Source organism: Arachis stenosperma, chromosome 10, assembly GCF_014773155.1.
Source record: "Arachis stenosperma cultivar V10309 chromosome 10, arast.V10309.gnm1.PFL2, whole genome shotgun sequence".
Classification (NCBI taxonomy): domain Eukaryota; kingdom Viridiplantae; phylum Streptophyta; class Magnoliopsida; order Fabales; family Fabaceae; genus Arachis; species Arachis stenosperma.
This window is the reverse complement of record NC_080386.1, coordinates 46,801,357-46,823,502: the sequence shown is the minus strand read 5'-3', so window position 1 is coordinate 46,823,502 and position 22,146 is coordinate 46,801,357. Positions and strand designations below refer to the sequence as shown.

Below are 22,146 nucleotides of genomic sequence, written 5' to 3'. Positions count from 1 at the left end.
GTAAAAAAGTCCTAATTACATCAAACTAGCTCCTATTTATACACTTTCTATTCTTGGATCTTGGAATTTGGATGGGCTTTTGAGTTGGTGAAGAAATGAATTAAATTGGATTTTTAATCCAATTTTCAGCCCAAGATCAATTGCTTCCAGGAGGCTGCCCTGCCCTTGTGGAGGGCAGGGCAGAAAATGGTGCGTGCAGCCTTGGTGCATTGGTGCGTGCGATGCGTGCTTGCAGGATGCTGCCGAGTGATGCCTTGGTGCACCAGAATGGTGCGCTGGCCGTGCCACAACAAAATGCTGCCCTGCCCTCGCGGAGGGCAGGGCAATGTTTCCAACTTGAAACCCCGTGTTCGAAACTTGGATGACACACACGCTACCTATTTTCCTTGGTTCTCTTGGTACCAAAGTGAGGCCTAGTTCCTTGCTTCCTTATTGTGCCGTGTTCGATTCTTGTGGCAAGCATTGGTAGGCTTTTTCCTTTGATTTATTTTCCATGAAGGCCCGATACTGCCCTTGAGGAGGGCAGGGCAATGTTTTGATCTTCTTGATTCCAAGGCACAGATTTGTGCTCTGCCCTTGTCGTGGGCAGGGCAGAATTGCCTTTCAAGCCTTGTTCCCTTATGTTGCCCTCCTAGAGGGCAGTGTGCCCTTGTGGAGGGCAATGCTTGCTTCCTCCCTTCCATGCGGCACACTTCTCCTTCCTTTGACCACGTTTTCTTCTCCTTGGACCACGCTTTCTTAGGCCACGTTTTTCCTTTTTTCTTTCTTTCTTCACCTACAATAAACCAAAACAACTACTCAAAGTATCACTAAATTCATAAGGCTTACAAATCAATTAAAATTAGCTTAAACCTCATGAGTTAGCATCAATTTAATGGTAGTTGCTTGATCTAAAGAAGTTATGTATTTTCATTCCAAATCACTTACTTAGGATGCAAGAAAGTGCATAAAGACTAATAAAACAAGTGAAATTAGCTTGAAAAATGGGTATATGATGACTTGTCATCAATAGCCAGCCTCCAAAACGTGATCAAAGGATCAAATACAATCCAAAGATTCGACTGAACCAAGATTCGACTCCTAATACAATAGTTAAGTGTTCTATTTATACTATACTAGCTACTAGGGTTTACAGAAGTAAGTAATTGATGCAGAAATCCACTTCCGGGGCCCACTTGGTGTGTGCTTGGGCTGAGCTTGAACTTTACACGTGAAGAGGCTTCTTTTGGAGTTGAACGCCAAGTTGTAACGTGTTTTTGGCGTTCAACTCTGGTTCGTGACGTGTTTCTGGCGTTTGACTCCAGAATGCAGCATAGAACTGGCGTTGAGCGCCAGTTTACATTGTTTAATCTCAAATAAAGTATTAACTATTATATATTACTGGAAAGCTCTGGATGTCTGCTTTCCAACGCCATTGAGAGCGGGCCATTTGAAGTTTTGTAGCTCCAGAAAATCCATTTCGAGTGTAGGGAGGTCAGAATCCAACATCGTCAGCAGTCCTTTGTCATCATTCTATCAGAGTTTTGCTCAGGTCCCTCAATTTCAGCCAGAAAATACTTGAAATCACAGAAAAATACACAAACTCATAGTAAAGTCTAGAAATGTGAATTTAACATAAAACTAGAGAAAATATCCCGAAAAGTAGCTAGATCCTACTAAAAACTACCTAAAAACAATGCCAAAAAGCGTATAAATTATCCGCTCATCACAAAACCAAACTTAAATTGTTGCTTGTCCCCAAGCAACTGAAAATCAAATAGGATAATAAGAAGAAAATATACTATAAATCCCAAAACATCAATGAATATTAGTTTTAATTAGATGAGCGGGACTTGTAGCTTTTTGCCTCTGAACAGTTTTGGCATCTCACTTTTTCCTTTGAAGTTTAGAATGATTGGCATCTATAGGAACTTAGAATTTCAGATAGTGTTACTGATTCTCCTAGTTAAGTATGTTGATTCTTGAACACAATTACTTTTATGAGTCTTGGCCATGGCCCTAAGCACTTTGTTTTCCAGTATTACCACCGGATACATAAATGCCACAGACACATGACTGGGTGAACCTTTTCAGATTGTAACTCAGCTTTGCTAAAGTCCCCAGTTAGAGGTGTCCAGAGCTCTTAAGCACACTCTTTTTGCTTTGGATCACGACTTTAACCACTTAGTCTCAAGCTTTTCACTTGGACCTGCATGCCACAAGCACATGGTTAGGGACAGCTTGATTTAGCCGCTTAAGCTTGGATTTTATTTCCTTGGGCCCTCTGATCAATACAACTTCGCACAACTAACCAGCAAGTGCACTGGGTCGTCCAAGTAATACCTTACGCGAGTAAGGGTCGATCCCACGGAGATTGTTGGTATGAAGCAAGCTATGGTCACCTTGTAAATCTCAGTCAGGCAGACTCAAATGTATAATGGTGATGAACGCATAAAGACATAACAGATAAAGATAGAGATACTTATGCATATCATTGGTGTAAGAGCTTCAGACAAGCGTATGAAGATGCCTTCCCTTCCGTCTCTCTGCTTTCCTACTGTCTTCATCCAATCCTTCTTACTCCTTTCCATGGCAAGCTCGTGTAGGGTTTCACCGTTGTCAATGGCTACCTCCCATCCTCGCAGTGAAAGCTAATGCACGCACTCTGTCACAGTGCTGCCAATCACCGGTTTGGTTCCCTCCCCTACCGGAATAGAATCACTCTTTTGCGTCTGTCACTAACGCCCAGTAGGTTACAGGTTTGAAGCACGTCGCAGTCATTCAATCATTGAATCCTACTCAGAATACCACAGACAAGGTTAGACCTTCCGGATTCTCTTGAATGCTACCATCAGGTCCTGCCTATACCACGAAGACTCTGATCTCACGGAATGGCTAGCTCGTTTGTCAGGCGAGCACTCGGTTGTCAGGCGATCAACCATGCATCATGCAATCAGAAATCCAAGAGATATTCACTAAGCCTCAGATGCTTGTAGGACAAGAATGGTTGTCAGTCACCTTGTTCATGGGTGAGAATGGTGATGGGCGTCAATCATCACCTTCATCATGTTGAAGAACAAGTGATATCTTGGACAAAGAACAAGCGGAATTGAATGGAAGAACAATAGTAATTGCATTAATACTCGAGGTACAGCAGAGCTCCACACCTTAATCTATGGTGTGTAGAAACTCCACCGTTGAAAATACATAAGAACAAAAGTGATCATTGGTTTCGGCCCCAAAGAGGGAACCAGAAGAACCAAGATGAAAATACAATAGTAAAAGGTCCTACTTATAGAAAACTAGTAGCCTAGGGTGTACAGAGATGAGTAAATGACATAAAAATCCACTTCCGGGCCCACTTGGTGTGTGCTTGGGCTGAGCAATGAAGCATTTTCGTGTAGAGACTCTTCTTGGAGTTAAACGCCAGCTTTTATGCCAGTTTGGGCGTTTAACTCCCATTTAGGTGCCAGTTCCGGCGTTTAACGCTGGAATTTCTGTAGGTGACTTTGAACGCCGGTTTGGGCCACCAAATCTTGGGCAAAGTATGGACTATTATATATTGCTGGAAAGCCCAGGATGTCTACTTTCCAACGCCGTTGAGAGCGCGCCAATTGGGCTCCTGTAGCTCCAGAAAATCCACTTCGAGTGCAGGGAGGTCAGAATCCAACAGCATCTGCAGTCCTTTTGAATCTCTGGATCAGATTTTTGCTCAGATCCCTCAATTTCAGCCAGAAAATACCTGAAATCACAGAAAACACACAGACTCATAGTAAAGTCCAGAAAAGTGAATTTTAACTAAAAACTAATAAAAATATAATAAAAACTAACTAAAAGATACTAAAAACATACTAAAAACAATGCCAAAAAGCGTACAAATTATCCGCTCATCACAACACCAAACTTAAATTGTTGCTTGTCCCCAAGCAACTGAAAATCAAAATAGGATAAAAAGAAGAGAATATACTATAGACTCCAAACTATCAATGAAACTTAGCTCCAAATTAGATGAGCGGGACTAGTAGCTTTTTGCCTCCGAACAGTTTTGGCATCTCACTTTATCCTCTGAGGTTCAGAATGATTGGCTTCTTTAGGAACTCCGAATCCAGATAGTGTTATTGATTCTCCTAGTTAAGTATGATGATTCTTGAACACAGCTACTTGTTGAGTCTTGGCTGTGGCCCAAAGCACTCTGTCTTCCAGTATTACCACCGGATACATACATGCCACAGACACATAATTGGGTGAACCTTTTCAGATTGTGACTTAGCTTTGCTAAAGTCCCCAATTAGAGGTGTCCAGGGTTCTTAAGCACACTCTTATTGCCTTGGATCACAACTTTATTTCTTTCTTTTTCTTTCTTTTTCTCTTTCTCTTTTTTTTTCGTTTTTCTCCTTCCCTTTTTTTCTTCTTTTTTTTTTTGTATTCACTGCTTTTTCTTGCTTCAAGAATCATTTTTATGATTTTTCAGATCCTCAGTAACATGTCTCCTTTTTCATCATTCTTTCAAGAGCCAACAATTTTTAACATTCATGAACAACAAATTCAAAAGACATATGCACTGTTCAAGCATACATTCAGAAAACAAAAAGTATTGTCACCACATCAAACTAATTAAGCTAGTTTTAAAGATGAATTTGAAATCCTGTACTTCTTGTTCTTTTGTGATAAAAACAGTTTTCATTTAAGAAAGGTGATGGATTCATATTCATAGCTTTAAGGCATAGACACTAAGACACTAATGATCATAAGACACAAACATGGATAAACATAAAGCACTAAAATTCGAAAAACAGAAAAATAAAGAACAAGGAGATTAAAGAACGGGTCCACCTTAGTGATGGCGGCTCTTTCTTTCTCTTGAAGATCCTATGGAGTGCTTGAGCTCCTCAATGTCTCTTCCTTGCCTTTGTTGCTCCTCTCTCATGATTCTTTGATCTTCTCTAATTTCATGGAGGAGGATGGAATGTTCTTGGTGCTCCACCCTTAGTTGTCCCATGTTGGAACTCAATTCTCCTTGGGAGGTGTTTAGTTGCTCCCAATAGTCTAGTGGAGGAAGGTGCATCCCTTGAGGTATCTCAGGGATCTCATGATGAGAGGGGTCTCTTGTTTGCTCCATCTTTTTCTTAGTGATGGGCTTGAGGTCATGCCTTCTCAGTTGAACCGGCTTTAGATGCCATAAATGGTTATGGAAAAACAAAAAGCAATGCTTTTACCACACCAAACTTAAAAGGTTTGCTCGTCCTCGAGCAAAAGAAGAAAGAAGAGAGTAGAAGAAGAAGAAATGGGGGAGAGGGAGATGGCTTTGTGGTTCGGCCAAAAAGGGGAAGAAGTGGTGGTTTATGAAGGATGGATGTGAGTGGTGAAGAGAAAGAGATGTTGAGGTGATTGGTGAATGGGTGAAGAGGAAGAGAGAGAGTGGTGGGGTTGGTGGGGATCCTGTGGGGTCCACAGATCCTGAGGTGTCAAGGAAAAGTCATCCCTGCACCAAATGGCATCAAAATCCACGTTTTGAGCCATTTCTGGCGTTAAACGCCGGGCTGGTGCCCATTTCTGGCGTTTAACGCCAGGTTCTAGCCCTTTACTGGCGTTTAACGCCAGTCTGGTGCCCCTTTCTGGCGTTAAACGCCCAGAATGGTGCCAGACTGGGCGTTAAACGCCCAACAGCTAGCATTACTGGCGTTTGAACGCCAGCTTCTTCTCCTCCAGGGTGTGCTGTTTTTCTTCCTGTTTTTTTATTCTGTTTTTGCTTTTTCAATTGATTTTGTGACTTCTTATGATCATCAACCTACAAAAAACATAAAATAACAAAAGAAAATAGATTAAATATATCATTGGGTTGCCTCCCAACAAGCGCTTCTTTAATGTCAGTAGCTTGACAGAGGGCTCTCATGGAGCCTCACAGATGCTCAGAGCAATGTTGGAACCTCCCAACACCAAACTTAGAGTTTGAATGTGGGGGTTCAACACCAAACTTAGAGTTTGGTTGTGGCCTCCCAACACCAATCTTAGAGTTTGACTGTGGGGGCTCTGCTTGGCTCTGTTTTGAGAGAAGCTCTTCATGCTTCCTCTCCATGATGATAGAGGGATGTCCTTGGGCCTTAAACACCAAGGATTCTTCATTCACTTGAATGATCAACTCTCCTCTATCAACATTGATCACAGCCTTTGCTGTGGCTAGGAAGGGTCTGCCAAGGATGATGGATTCATCCATGCACTTCCCAGTCTCTAGGACTATGAAGTCAGTAGGGATGTAATGGTCTTCAATTTTCACCAAAACATTCTCTACAAGTCCATGAGCTTGTTTTCTTGAATTGTCTGCCATCTCTAATGAGATTCTTGCAGCTTGCACCTCAAAGATCCCTAATTTCTCCATTACAGAGAGGGGCATGAGGTTTACACTTGACCCTAAGTCACACAAGGCCTTCTTGAAGGTCATGGTGCCTATGGTACAAGGTATAGAAAACTTCCCAGGATTCTGCCTCTTTTGAGGCAGTTTCTGCCTAGACAAGTCATTCAGTTCTTTGGTGAGCAAGGGTGGTTCATCCTCCCAAGTCTCATTTCCAAATAACTTGTCATTCAGTTTCATGATTGCTCCAAGGTATTTAGCAACTTGCTCTTCAGTGACATACTCATCCTCTCAGAGGAAGAATACTCATCAGAGCTCATGAATGGCAGAAGTAAGTCCAATGGAATCTCTATGGTCTCATTTTAAGCCTCAGATTCCCATTGTTCCTCATTGAGGAACTCAGAGGAGATTGGTACACGCCCACTGAGGTCTTCCCCAGTGGCGTCCTCCTCCCCTCTTTCCTCTCCATATTCGGCCATGTTTATGGCTTTGCACTCTCCTTTTGGATTTTCTTCTGTATTACTTGGGAGAGTGCTAGGAGGGAGTTCAGTAACTTTCTTGCTCAGCTGACCCACTTGTCCTTCCAAATTTCTGATGGAGGACCTTGTTTCATTCATGAAACTTTGAGTGGTCTTTATTAGATCAGAGACCATTGTTGCTAAGTCAGAAGTATTCTGCTTAGAACTCTCTGTCTGTTGCTGAGAAGATGATGGAAAAGGCTTGCCATTGCTAAACCTGTTTCTTCCACCATTATTGTTATTGAAACCTTGTTGAGGTCTCTCTTGATTCTTCCATGAGAAATTGGGGTGATTTCACCATGAAGAATTGTAGGTGTTTCCATAGGGTTCTCCTAGGTAATTCACCTCTTCCATTGAAGGGTTCTCAGGATCATAGGCTTCTTCCTCAGATGAAGCTTCCTTAGTACTGCTTGGTGCATTTTGCATTCCAGACAGACTTTGAGAAATCAAATTGACTTGTTGAGTCAATATTTTATTCTGAGCCAAAATGGCATTCAGAGTATCAATCTCAAGAACTCCTTTCTTCTGACTTGTCCCATTGTTCACAGAATTCCTTTCAGAAGTGTACATGAATTGGTTATTTGCAACCATTTCAATTAGCTCTTGAGCCTCTGCAGGCGTTTTCTTCAGATGAAGAGATCCTCCAGCAGAGCTATCCAAAGACATTTTGGATAGTTCAGATAGACCATCATAGAAGATACCTATGATGCTCCATTCAGAAAGCATGTCTGAGGGACATCTTCTGATTAATTGTTTGTATCTTTCCCAAGCTTCATAGAGGGATTCTCCATCCTTCTGTCTGAAGGTTTGGACTTCCACTCTAAGCTTACTCCATCTTTGTGGTGGAAAGAACTTTGCCAAGAAGGCATTGACTAGCTTTTCCCAAGAGTCCAGGCTTTCCTTAGGTTGAGAGTCCAACCATGTCCTAGCTCTGTCTCTTACAGCAAAAGGGAATAGCATCAGTCTATAGACCTCAGGGTCAACCCCATTAGTCTTGACTGTGTCACAGATTTGCAAGAACTCGGCTAAAAACTGACGAGGATCTTCCATTGGAAGTCCATGGAACTTGCAATTCTGTTGCATTAGAGAAACTAATTGAGGCTTTAGCTCAAAGTTGTTTGCTCCAATGGCAGGGATAGAGATGCTTCTCCCATAAAAATCAGGAGTAGGTGCAGTAAAGTCACCCAGCACCTTCCTTGCATTGTTTGCATTATTGTTGTTTTCGGCTGCCATGTGTTCTTCTTCCTTGAAGAATTCGGTCAGGTCCTCTAAAGAGAGTTGTGCTTTGGCTTCTCTTAGCTTTCTCTTCAGGGTCCTTTCAGGTTCAGGGTCAGCTTCAACAAGAATGCCTTTGTCTTTGCTCCTGCTCATATGAAAGAGAAGAGAACAAGAAAATATGGAATCCTCTATGTCACAGTATAGAGATTCCTTGATGTGTCAGAGGAAAAGAAAGGTAGAAGACAGAAGTAGAAAATTCGAACTTATCAAAGAAGATGGAGTTCGAATTTTGCATTAAGGAGTAGAGTTAGTTCAGAAATAGAAGGATGTGAGAAGAAGGGAAGTAATTTTCGAAAATTAAGTAAAAGATTTTGAAAACATTTTGAAAAACACTTAATTGATTTTCGAAAATAAGAGTGGAGAAGAAATCAAGTGATTTTTGAAAAAGATTTTGAAATTAGAAATCAAAAAGATATGATTGAAAACTTATTTTGAAAAAGATGTGATTGAAAAATTATGGTTTTAAAAAGATATGATTGAGAAGATATGATTTGAAAACAATTTTAAAAGATATGATTTGAAAACAATTTTAAAAAAAAAGATTTGATTTTAAAAAATTAATGACTTGCCTAACAAGAAAAGATATGATTCAAATATAAAACCTTCCTCAACAGAAAAGGCAAAAAATGTTCAATCAAATCATTAATTGTTAGTAAGTATCTTTGAAAAAGGAAAGAAATTGATTTTGAAAACATTTGATTGAAAAGATATGATTTGAAAAAGATTTGATTTTGAAAAACTTTGAAAACTTGAAAAAAATTGATTTTGAAAACAAAATCTTCCCCCTTTGCCATCCTGGCGTTAAACGCCCAGAATGGTGCACATTCTGGCGTTTAACGCCCAAACTACTACCCTTTTGGGCGTTAAACGCCCAACCAGGCACCCTGGCTGGCGTTTAAACGCCAGTCTGTCTTCTTCACTGGGCATTTTTGAATGCCCAGCTTTTTCTGTGTGATTCCTCTGCAGTATGTTCTGAATCTTCAATTCTCTGTATTATTGACTTGAAAAGACACAAATTAAAAATATTTTTGGATTTTTAATAATGAGGAATAATCAAAATGCAACTAAAAACAATGCATGCAAGACACCAAACTTAGCAGTTTGTACACTACTGGCACTAACTAAATGAGAATGCATATGAGAAAACAACAAAACACTCAAGTCAATAGAATTCAAAGATCAAAAAAATCATCAAGAACAACTTGAAGATTAATTAAGACACATGCAAAAATTCGAAAAATGCAAGAAGAACAGAAACATGCAATTGACACCAAGCTTAAAATGAGACTCTAGACTCAAACAAGAAATATTTTTGGATTTTATGATTTTGTAAAATTTTTTTTTTTGTGCTTTTTCGAAAATTAAGTGAAAAGGAAAATAAAGGTATCAAAATTCTTAATGAGAATTCCAGGAATCATGCAATGTTAGTCTAAAGCTTTAGTCTAAAGGAATTAGACATGGCCGGCTAAGCTTCAGCAGGACATTGCATTCAAGAGCTAAATTGATGATGATCAATCAGCTTTGGTGATGATAAGAACATCACCTTGAAACACTAGAATTCATTCTTAAGAACTCTGAAGAAAAAATAATACCTAATCTAAGCAACAAGATGAACCGTCAGTTGTCCATACACAAGAACAATCCCCGGCAACGGCGCCAAAAACTTGGTGCACGAAATTGTGATCAATACAACTTCGCACAACTAACCAGCAAGTGCACTGGGTCGTCCAAGTAATACCTTACGCGAGTAAGGGTCGATCCCACGGAGATTGTTGGTATGAAGCAAGCTATGGTCACCTTGTAAATCTCAGTCAGGCAGACTCAAATGTATAATGGTGATGAACGCATAAAGACATAACAGATAAAGATAGAGATACTTATGCATATCATTGGTGTAAGAGCTTCAGACAAGCGTATGAAGATGCCTTCCCTTCCGTCTCTCTGCTTTCCTACTGTCTTCATCCAATCCTTCTTACTCATTTCCATGGCAAGCTCGTGTAGGGTTTCACCGTTGTCAATGGCTACCTCCCATCCTCGCAGTGAAAGCTAATGCACGCACTCTGTCACAGTGCTGCCAATCACCGGTTTGGTTCCCTCCCCTACCGGAATAGAATCACTCTTTTGCGTCTGTCACTAACGCCCAGTAGGTTACAGGTTTGAAGCACGTCGCAGTCATTCAATCATTGAATCCTACTCAGAATACCACAGACAAGGTTAGACCTTCCGGATTCTCTTGAATGCTACCATCAGGTCCTGCCTATACCACGAAGACTCTGATCTCACGGAATGGCTAGCTCGTTTGTCAGGCGAGCACTCGGTTGTCAGGCGATCAACCATGCATCATGCAATCAGAAATCCAAGAGATATTCACTAAGCCTCAGATGCTTGTAGGACAAGAATGGTTGTCAGTCACCTTGTTCATGGGTGAGAATGGTGATGGGCGTCAATCATCACCTTCATCATGTTGAAGAACAAGTGATATCTTGGACAAAGAACAAGCGGAATTGAATGGAAGAACAATAGTAATTGCATTAATACTCGAGGTACAGCAGAGCTCCACACCTTAATCTATGGTGTGTAGAAACTCCACCGTTGAAAATACATAAGAACAAAAGTGATCATTGGTTTCGGCCCCAAAGAGGGAACCAGAAGAACCAAGATGAAAATACAATAGTAAAAGGTCCTACTTATAGAAAACTAGTAGCCTAGGGTGTACAGAGATGAGTAAATGACATAAAAATCCACTTCCGGGCCCACTTGGTGTGTGCTTGGGCTGAGCAATGAAGCATTTTCGTGTAGAGACTCTTCTTGGAGTTAAACGCCAGCTTTTATGCCAGTTTGGGCGTTTAACTCCCATTTAGGTGCCAGTTCCGGCGTTTAACGCTGGAATTTCTGTAGGTGACTTTGAACGCCGGTTTGGGCCATCAAATCTTGGGCAAAGTATGGACTATTATATATTGCTGGAAAGCCCAGGATGTCTACTTTCCAACGCCGTTGAGAGCGCGCCAATTGGGCTTCTGTAGCTCCAGAAAATCCACTTCGAGTGCAGGGAGGTCAGAATCCAACAGCATCTGCAGTCCTTTTGAGTCTCTGGATCAGATTTTTGCTCAGATCCCTCAATTTCAGCCAGAAAATACCTGAAATCACAGAAAAACACTCAGACTCATAGTAAAGTCCAGAAAAGTGAATTTTAACTAAAAACTAATAAAAATATAATAAAAACTAACTAAAAGATACTAAAAACATACTAAAAACAATGCCAAAAAGCGTACAAATTATCCGCTCATCACCCTCCTATCCATTGATGCTCAAAGCCTTGGATCCCTTTTACCCTTGCCTTTTGGTTTTAAGGGCTATTGGCTTTTTCTGCTTGCTTTTTCTTTTTCTTTCTAAATTTTTTTTTGCCAATTTTTTTTCAAAAGCTTTTACTATTCACTGCTTTTTCTTGCTTCAAGAATCAAATTTATGATTTTTCAGATTATCAGTAACATTTCTCTTTGTTTATCATTCTTTCAAGAGCCAACAATTTTAACTTCATAAACAACAAGATAAAAAATATGCACTGTTCAAGCATTCATTCAGAAAACAAAAAGTATTGTCACCACATCAATATAATTAAACCAAATTCAAGGATAAATTCGAAACTAATGTACTTATTGTTCTTTTGTATTAGAAACATTTTTCATTTAAGAGAGGTGAAAGATTCATGGAATTATTCATAGCCTTAAGACATAGTTACTAAACACTAATGATCATGTGGAAAAGACACAAAACATAGATAAACATGTAGCGTAAAATCAAAAAAACAGAGAATTAAGAACAAGGAAGTTAAGGAATGAGTCCACCTTAGTGAGGGTGGCCCCTTCTTGAAGGACCAATGGTGCTTTTTGAGCTCCTCTATGTCTCTTCCTTGCCTTTGTTGCTTGATCCCTAGTGATTTTAGTGCTCCTATCCTTAGTTGCTCACAATAATTATGTGGAGGAACATGCATCCCCTGAGGTATCTCAAGGATTTCTTGATGAGAGAATTCCTGATGCTCTCTTGATGTGCAGTCAAATGCTCTATTACTGAGTTATGGACCCTTGAGATGAATCTCTCCATCTCCCATGACTTAGAGGTGGAAGCAATTGTCATCCCTTTTCTCTTCTTTTTTTTTTTTGAGGTTTCTCTGGCCATAGGTGCCTTAGGTGGTTATGGAAAAACAAAGAAAAGCTATGCTTTTACCACACCAAACTTAGATTATTGCTAGCCCTAGAGCAAGAGAAGAAAGAATAGATGAAGAAGAAGAAGATATGGAAGAGAGGAAGAGAGGGTTGTGTTTCAGCCAAGGAGGAGAAGAGAGGGTTGTGCTGTGTGAAAATGAAGAAGAATGAAGGGGTTTATATAGTGGAGGGAGGGGGTTAAGTTTTGGCCATTTAGAGTGGGTTTGGATGGGAAAGAGATTTTGAATTTTGAAGGTAGGTGGGGTTTATGGGGAAGGGTGGATGGATGTGAGTGGTGAAGAGGTGATGGGGAAGAGAAATTGAGGTGATTGGTGAAGGGTTTTTGGGGAAGAGTGTTATTGGGTTGTGTGAAGAGGAGAGAATGTGAGTTGAGGTAGGTGGGGATCCTGTGGGGTCCACAGATCCTGAGTGATCCTGTGGGGTCCACAGATCCTAAGGTGTTAAGGATTTATCATCCCTGCACCAACTAGGCGTGTAAAACGCCTCTACATGCAATTCTGGCATTTAAACGCCAGATTGATGTTTGTTTTGGGCGTTCAACGCCCATCTGCAGCATATTTCTGGCGTTGAACGCCAGTTCCATGCTTGTTTCTGGCGTTCAGCGCCAGCTCTCCTCAGGGTGTATTCCTGGCGTTTAAACGCCAGGATTCTGCTTGTTTCTGGCGTTCAACGCTAGATCCATGCTCTGTTCTAGCATTGAACGCCAGCCAGATGCTCTTTACTGGCGTTTAAACGCCAATAAGCCCTTCCTCCAGGGTGTGCTATTTCTTCTGCTATTTTTTATTCTATTTTTAATTTTAGTATTTATTTTGTGACTCTACATGATCATGACCCTAATAAAACATAAAAGAACAAATTAGATAAATAAAAATTGGGTTGCCTCCCAATAAGCGCTTCTTTAATGTCAATAGCTTAACAGTGGGCTCTCATGGAGCCTCACAGGTAGTCAAGTCAATATTGTAGACTCCCAACACCAAACTTAGAGTTTGGATGTGGGGATTCAACACCAAACTTGAAGTTTGGCTGTGGCCTTCCAACACCAAACTTAGAGTTTGATTGTGGGGGCTTTGTTTGACTCTGTACTAAGAGAAGCTTTTCATGCTTCCTCTCCATGGTTGCAGAAGAAAATCCTTGAGCTTTAAACATAAGGTAGTCCCCATTCAATTGAAGGACTAGCTCTCCTCTGTCAACATCAATCACAGCTCCTGCTATGGCTAGGAAGGGTCTTCCAAAGATGATGCATTCATCCTCCTCCTTCCTAGTGTCTAAGATTATGAAATCAGCAGGGATGTAAAGGCCTTTATCCTTTACTAACACGTCCTCTACCAATCCATAAGCTTGTCTTACTGACTTGTCTGCCATCTGTAACGAGAACATGGCAGGCTATACCTCAATGATCCCCAACTTCTCCATTACAGAGAGTGGCATAAGATTTATCCCTGACCCCAGGTCACAAAGAGCCATCTCAAAGGTCATGGTGCCAATGGTATAGGGTATTGAGAATTTACCAGGATCTTGTCTCTTTTGAGGTAAAGTTTGCTGGACCCATGTATCTAGTTCACTAATGAGCAAGGGAGGTTCACTTTCCCAAGTCTCATTACCAAACAACTTGGCATTCAGCTTCATGATAGCTCCCAGATATTGAGCAACTTGCTCTCCAGTTACGTCTTCATCCTCTTCAGAGGAAGAATAGTCTTCAGAGCTCATGAATGGCAGAAGAAAGTTTAATGGGATCTCTATGGTCTCTATATGACCTTCAGATTCCTTTGGGTCCTCAATAGGGAACTCCTTCTTGTCTGGGAGACGTCCCATGAGGTCTTTCTTGTTGGGATTCACATCCTCCCCTTCCTCTATAGGTTCGGCCATGTTAATTATGTCAATGGCCTTGCACTCTCTTTTTGGATTCTCTTCAGTATTGCTTGGGAGAGTACTAGGAGGAGTTTCAGTGACTTTCTTACTCAGCTGGCCCACTTGTGCCTCCAAATTTCTGATGGAGGACCTTGTTTCACTCATGAAACTTAAAGTAGCCTTAGACAGATCAGAGACTATGTTTGCTAAGATAGAGGTGCTCTGCTCAGGATTTTCTGTCTGTTACTGAAAAGATGATGGAAAAGGCTTGCTATTGCTGAGCCTGTTTCTTCCACCATTATTAAAGCCTTATTGAGGCTTTTGTTGATCCTTCCATGAGAAATTTGGATGATTTCTCCATGATGAATTATAGGTGTTTCCATAAGGTTCACCCATGTAATTTACCTCTGCCATTGTAGGGTTCTTAGGATCATAAGCTTCTTCTTTAGAAGATGCCTCTTTAGTATTGTTGGATGCATTTTTCCATCCATTCAGACTTTGAGAAATCATGTTGACTTGCTGAGTCAACATTTTGTTCTGAGCCAATATGGAATTCAGAGCATCAATCTCAAGAACTCCCTTTCTTTGAGGCGTCCCATATTCACGGAATTCCTCTTAAAAGTGTACATGAACTGGTTATTTGCAACCATGTTAATAAGTTCTTGAGCTTCTGCAGGCGTTTTCTTTAGGTGAATGGATCCACCAGTAGAATGGTCCAGTGACATCTTAGAGAACTCAGATAGACCATAATAGAATATATCCAGAATGGTCCATTCTGAAAGCATGTCAAGAGGACACCTTTTGGTCATCTGCTTGTATCTTTCCCAAGCTTCATAGAGGGATTCACCATCTTTTTGTTTGAAGGTCTGAACATCCACTCTAAGCTTGCTCAGCTTTTGAGGAGGAAAGAACTTAGCCAAGAAGGCCGTGACCAGCTTATCCCAGGAGTCCAGGCTATCCTTAGGTTGTGAGTCCAACCATGTTTTAGCTCTGTCTCTTATAGCAAAAGGGAAAAGCATGAGCCTGTAGACTTCAGGATCTACTCCATTGGTCTTAACAGTCTCACAGATCTGCAAGAACTCGGTTAAAAACTGATAGAGATATTTTGATGGAAGTCCATGAAACTTGCAGTTCTGTTGCATTAGAGCAACTAATTGAGGTTTCAGCTCAAAATTGTTTGCTCCAATGGCAGGGATTGAAATGCTTCTTCCATCAAACTTGGAAGTAGGTGTAGTATAATCACCAAGAATCCTCCTTGCATTATTATTTTCGGCTGCCATCTCTTCTTCCTTTTCGAAAATTTCTATAAGGTTGTCTCTGGATTGTTGTAATTTAGCTTCTCTTAGTTTCCTCTTCAGAGTCCTTTCAGGTTCGGGATCTGCTTCAACAAGAATATTCTTGTCCTTGCTCCTGCTCATATGAAAAAAAGGGAACAGAAAATAATAATAGGGATCCTCTTTACCACAGTAGAGAGATTCCTTTATATTAGTAGAAGAAGAAAGGAATAGAAGAAGGAAAAGGTAAGTGTTCATACCCTGACCGAGCTCTCCAAACTCGGGAAGTTCGCAGAAGGTCCGACCTCGTCCCAAAGGCCCACGCCTAAGGTCGGACCTCGGACAAATAAAGAAGAAGGCCCATCAAAAGGAACGAAGCCCAAAACCTAAAGGCCGAAAAAGGCCTAGGAAAGGCGGTTCCACAAAAGATAGAGATAAGACTCCCAAAGATAAGATAAGATAAGAATATCTTATCCAGGGAAGATCACGACCAACCACTATAAATACACTGGAGCACCCAGGTATAACTCATACTCTAATTCTACTCAATATCTGCTTGGACCCATGCTAACTTAAGCATCGGAGTGTCATTGCAGGTACAACCCCCAGCCGCTCAGCACACCAAGCTCGGGTCACGGAACCCCTACCTCGGGTCTTGCCAGACGACCGAGCTACACGTTTCAGGTAACCCTCGGAACATTGGCGCCGTTGCCGGGGACCCTGGAAGTCATCCCTTTACCATGGCGGACGACCCTCCCAACAATAACCACGCTACATCAGAACAAGAAGAGGAAATTGACACCGGAGAACGACCGGACAGCCCTCTATCACCACGCACTCCAGGAGGAAACAAACAGAATCGCCCAAAGACATCACTTCCAAACAAAAATCCACAAAATCCCGAAAAAGAAGAGAGCTCAGAAATTCTAGAAGCAGTACGGGCACAGCAAAACCGACTGAAACAACTCGAAGAGGACATAAAAAAGCAGAAAGAAACTGAACAAGATTTGAGAAGGGAAGCTCGCAAGCGCAGAGAGTTAGAAGAAAAGCTGCGGAAGATAGAGGCCGAGTTGAAAGACCGGACGGAACGCGGCACCACCCCCGAAAACAACCATGATCCCTTCACGCAAGAGATCATGAAGGAGAAGGTACCGCGAAACTTCAAACCACCTGATATGGATCTCTACGACGGCACCACCGACCCAAGTCACCACCTCAGCAACTTCCGAAGCAGAATGTACCTGGTCGACGCCTCCGACGCGATTCGGTGCAAAGCCTTCTCCACCACTCTCACCAAGTCGGCCATGAAGTGGTTCGACAACCTGCCACCAGGATCAATCTCCAGCTTCGAGGACCTAACCAAAAATTCCTAACAAGGTTCTCTATTCAAAAGGACAAGGCAAAACATGCCCCCAGTCTACTCGGGATCAAACAGGGTAACCAAGAAACTCTCCGAGAATACATGGAGCGATTCAACAAAGCCTGCCTGGACATACAACACTTGCCCACTGAAGCAGCCATCATGGGACTAGCAAACGGCCTAAAAGAAGGACCATTTAGCCAATCCCTATCCAAACGATACCCGACCTCCTTATACGAGGTGCAAGAGCGGGCAGAAAAATATATCAACATGGAGGAAACCTCCCAGCTAAGAGACTCTTCTAGGAAGGAATCAACCTACCCACTCCGAGACCGAGATCGAGAACAGAAAAAGAAAGAAGAGTCCAACTCGGACAAACCACGGAAGTACCATAGCTACACTCCCCTCCGAGTTTCCCTGGTAGACGTCTACAGAGAAGTATGCCACACCGAAAAAATCCACCGCCCCGACCTTTAAAACACAAGAGAGCGGGGAGAGATCGGTCCGAATACTGTGAATACCACAAGCTCTACGGTCATTCTACTAATGACTGCCACGACCTGAAGAATGTTATAGAAAAGCTAGCCAGAGAAGGAAAACTCGACAGATACATAGCGGAAAAAGGAGAAGAAACCAAAAAGAGAAGGAGGGGAGATAACGAGGATCGGGCCGAACAGACCCTGCGAACCCCTGAAAGGCACATACACATGATAAACGGAGGTTTTGCAGGCGGAGGAACATCCAAATCCTCGCGAAAAAGACACCTCAAAGAGATCTATCATGTCCGAGAAGACAATCCCCTGCCCGAGCTGCCAACCATCTCATTTACCCAAGAAGAGGCTCAGGGGATAATACCCGGCCACGACGATCCTATGGTGATCACCATTATCCTAGCAAACGCCAACTTACATCGAACCCTGATTGACCAAGGAAGCTCAGCAGATATCCTGTTCAAAGCGGCCTTCGACAAGCTCGGACTTGAAGAAAAAGAGCTAAAGGCCTATCCCTCCGACCTATTTGGGCTAGGGGACACCCCGATCCACCCCTTAGGATACATCTCGCTACACACTACCTTCGGAAGAGGCGAGCAATCTAAAACGTTAAGCATCGACTACATTATAGTCGACGTTACCTCAGCATACAATGCCCTCATTGGGCGACCAACCCTAAACAGACTGGCAGCTGTGGTCTCAACCCCACACCTCTGTATGAAGTTCCCTACCGCAAAGGGAATCGCCACCCTAAAAGGCGACCAAAAATTAGCACGGCGATGCTACAACGAAAGTCTAAGCCTAAAAGGGAAAGAAGTCAACACAATAGAACTCGGGCGAGTTCAAACCCGAGAAGACCTTCGGCCACAACCAGAGGGAGAAACCGAAAGGATCCAAATCGGGAACACACCTGAAAAATTAACAAACATTGGAGCAAACCTCGAAGCAGGCCTAAAGGAGGAACTCATAACCCTCTTAAGGGAGAATTCCGACCTCTTCGCCTGGAAGGCCTCCGACATGCCAGGCATAAGTCCCGACCTGATGTGCCATAAGCTATCAGTATACCCGGGATCCAGACCCGTCCAACAGAGACGCCGGAAGCTCGGACCCGAGCGCATGCAGGCAATAGAAGAACAGGTACAAGCACTGCTAGATGCAGGATTCATTAGGGAAGTAAAATATCCCCTATGGCTCGCAAACGTGGTCCTGGTAAAAAAGCCCAACGGAAAATGGAGGATGTGCGTCGATTACACGGATCTCAACAAAGCCTGCCCCAAAGACCCATATCCACTACCAAACATCGACGCCTTAGTCGACGCAGCCTCAGGCTACAGATATCTCTCCTTCATGGATGCATACTCGGGATACAATCAAATCCCGATGTACGGACCCGACCAAGAAAAGACCTCATTCATAACCCCAAGGGCAAACTACTGCTACGTAGTAATGCCCTTCGGGCTGAAGAACGCCGGGGCAACCTACCAGAGGCTAATGAACAAAGTATTCTCAGAGCACATCGGGCTACAGCTAGAAGTGTACGTCGACGATATGCTGGTAAAGACACAAGAAGACAGAAACTTGGTTCCCGACCTCACAAGTGTCTTCGGCACCCTCAGGAAACACAACATGAGACTTAACCCGACCAAGTGCACCTTCGCCGCAGAAGCCGGAAAGTTCTTAGGCTTCATGCTGACTCAAAGAGGCATCGAAGCAAACCCGGACAAATGCCAAGCGATACTCAAAATGAAGAGCCCGACGTGTGTCAAAGAAGTACAACAACTAAATGGAAGGCTAGCCGCCCTATCAAGATTCTTGGCAGGATCAGCGATAAAATCACTACCTCTCTACTCACTCCTAAAGAAAGGGAAACCCTTCTCATGGACCCCGGAGTGCGAAAAAGCCTTCCAAGAATTCAAGGAATTCCTCGGGCAGCCACCAATCCTAACCCGACCTTTAAAAGGGGAAGAGCTCGTATTATACCTCTCGGTCGGACATCGGGCAGTTGCTTCAGCATTAATACGAGAAAATGACCAAGGACAACACCCCATATACTTCGTAAGCAAGGCACTACAAGGGGCCGAATTAAACTATCAGAAAATAGAGAAATTCGCCTACGCCCTAGTATTCACGGCTCGGAGGCTCCGTCCCTACTTTCAAGCCCACACCATCAAAGTCCGGACGAACCAACCCATGAGACACATCCTACAAAAAACAGACATGGCAGGACGAATCCTACAATGGGCGGTGGAACTGTCCGAGTTCGACCTCCACTATGAAGCCCGGACTGCCATAAAATCTCAATATCTAGCCGACTTCATCGCAGAATATACTGAGACCCCGGGAACCCCACTCTCGTGGAATCTGTATGTCGACGGGTCCTCAAACAAAACAGGAAGCGGAGCCGGTGTTATACTCGAAAGCGACCAAGGAACACGGATAGAGCTATCCTTAAAATTCGAGTTCCAGGCTTCAAACAACCAAGCCGAATACGAGGCCCTACTAGCAGGACTAAAGCTAGCCGAAGAGGTCGGAGCCCAGAGAATCACGATCTTCAGCGACTCCCAGGTCGTCACATCACAAGTAAATGGAAGTTACCAGGCCAAAGACCCTACTATGAAAAAATACCTGGACCAAACACAGGCACAATTACGACACTTCCCGGAAATACAAATCCAGCACATACCTCGGGAACAAAATGCCCGGGCAGACGCCCTCTCGAAGCTCGCTAGCACCAAGCCCGGAGGCAACAACAGAAGTCTTCTCCAAGAAACCCTACAATCTCCCTCCGTGCTAAGAGAGGAAGAAACGTTAAATATATCCAACCAACAGCAAGGATGGATGACCCCCATACTCAACTACCTGAAGTCAGGAACTCTCCCCATAGAAAGAAAAGAAGCTAAAAGGCTTACAAAGGACGCCCAGAATTATACGCTAATTCACGACGTATTATACAGAAGAGGATTCTCAAACCCCCTCCTTAGGTGCGTTCCGACCTCAGAAACAAAGGGCGTCCTCGAAGAAGTCCACGAAGGCATGTGTGGGAACCATCTCGGAGCTCGGGCACTATCCAAGAAAGTAGTCAGGGCCGGGTTCTACTGGCCGACCTTACAAAGAGACGCGACAGAGTTTGTGAAAATATGCCCCCCCTGCCAAAAACACGCCAATTTTCACAAGGCACCGCCCGAAGACCTTATCAGCATCACTGCGCCATGGCCCTTCGCAAAATGGGGACTCGACCTACTCGGCCCGTTTCCACAAGGACCGGGGCAAGTCAAATACCTCATAGTAGGGGTCGACTACTTCACAAAGTGGATCGAAGCCGAACCCTTAGCCACTATTACGGCTCAGAAAAGCCGTAAATTCCTATACAAAACATCGTCACGAGGTTCGGAGTCCCCTACTCCATCACAACAGACAATGGAACACAGTTCACGGACACAAGTTTTCAGAACTTGGTGGCCGAACTAAAAATCAAACAGCAATTCACATCGGTCGAGCACCCACAAGCCAATGGACAAGCAGAGGCTGCAAATAAAGTCATCTTGGCCGGGTTAAAGCGAAGACTCCAAGAGGCCAAAGGGGCGTGGGCCGACGAACTCCCCCAGGTACTATGGGCATATCGGACAACCCCGCACTCTACAACGGAGAATCCCCATTCCGGCTAGCTTACGGGATGGAGGCAATGATTCCTATCGAAATAGATGAAGGGTCGCCCAGAGTCATCTTCTACAACGAAAGAGGCAACCACAGGCACAAAGGGAAGAACTCGACCTCCTCCCCGAGGTCCGAGAAAGAGCCCGAATCCGAGAAGAAGCCTTAAAACGGCGAACGGTCCTCAGATACAATCAAAAGGTAATAAAGCGAAGCTTCTCCAGTCACGACCTGATTCTAATCCGAAATGACATCGGAACACAAAAGTCGGGAGAAGGAAAGCTAGCCGCAAATTGGAAAGGGCCCTACAAGGTAACAGAAGTCTTAGGGACAGGCTACTACAAAATATCCGACCTAGAAGGCAATGAGCTGCCCAGGACCTGGCACGCCTGTAATCTAAGACGCAAATCCTAGAAAGTACCCCACCAAGGCGCATTAATTTATGCTCGGCAAAACGCAAAAAATCATTTGCCAAGAGACCATACAAGGTCGGCAAAGATAAAGCGACGAGGTTCAAATTAATGTGAGAAGTTATAAAGTAACTCTGAAATGGCTCGAAAAGCCAAATAAAAAAGAGGTTACAAAAATAACTTAAAAAGGCCGACCAAACGACGAAGTCGGACCCAGCAAAGGGAAAAGTTATAAAGTAACTCTAAAATGGCTCAAAAAGCCAAATAAAAAGAGATTACAGAAATAACTCAAAAGAACCGACCAACGACAAAGTCGGACCTAACAAAAAGGAGGTACTCGAGCACCCGATGTCCGAGAAAAAGCTCGGCCCGAGAAAGAAGCCTTAAAATGGCAAGAACCAGGATTTCGAAAAACGCTTACTAAAAAGTTGCTTTACAAAAAGCAACTAAAAAGTACAAAGCGAAAAGAACGAAATCGAAAGAAGTTTCAAACGCTAGCTAAAAAGTTGTTATCCGAAAACAACTAAAAAGCACGAAAGCGGAGACATAAAGTCAAAACGCTAGCTAAAAAGTTGTTATCCGAAAAACAACTAAAAAGCACGAAAGCGGAGACATAAAGTCAAAACGCTAGCTAAAAGTTGTTATCCGAAAAACAACTAAAAAGCACGGAAGCGGAAACATAAAGTCAAAACGCTAGCTAAAAAGTTGTTATCCGAAAAACAACTAAAAAGCACGAAAGCGGAAACATAAAGTCAAAACGCTAGC

The 22,146-nt window shown here is 43.0% G+C and overlaps 2 non-coding genes across 2 annotated transcripts; both read left to right on the top strand.

Annotated features, from left to right (window-relative positions):
- The first annotated feature begins 7,566 nt into the window (after nucleotides 1–7,566).
- On the top strand, nucleotides 7,567–7,674 carry LOC130959073 (small nucleolar RNA R71). Its single transcript, XR_009078168.1, has one exon. It is a non-coding gene; the product is annotated as a small nucleolar RNA R71 (small nucleolar RNA).
- A 7,300-nt stretch (nucleotides 7,675–14,974) lies between these two features.
- LOC130958699 (small nucleolar RNA R71) lies at nucleotides 14,975–15,082 on the top strand. Its single transcript, XR_009077807.1, has one exon. It is a non-coding gene; the product is annotated as a small nucleolar RNA R71 (small nucleolar RNA).
- Nucleotides 15,083–22,146: the final 7,064 nt, after the last annotated feature.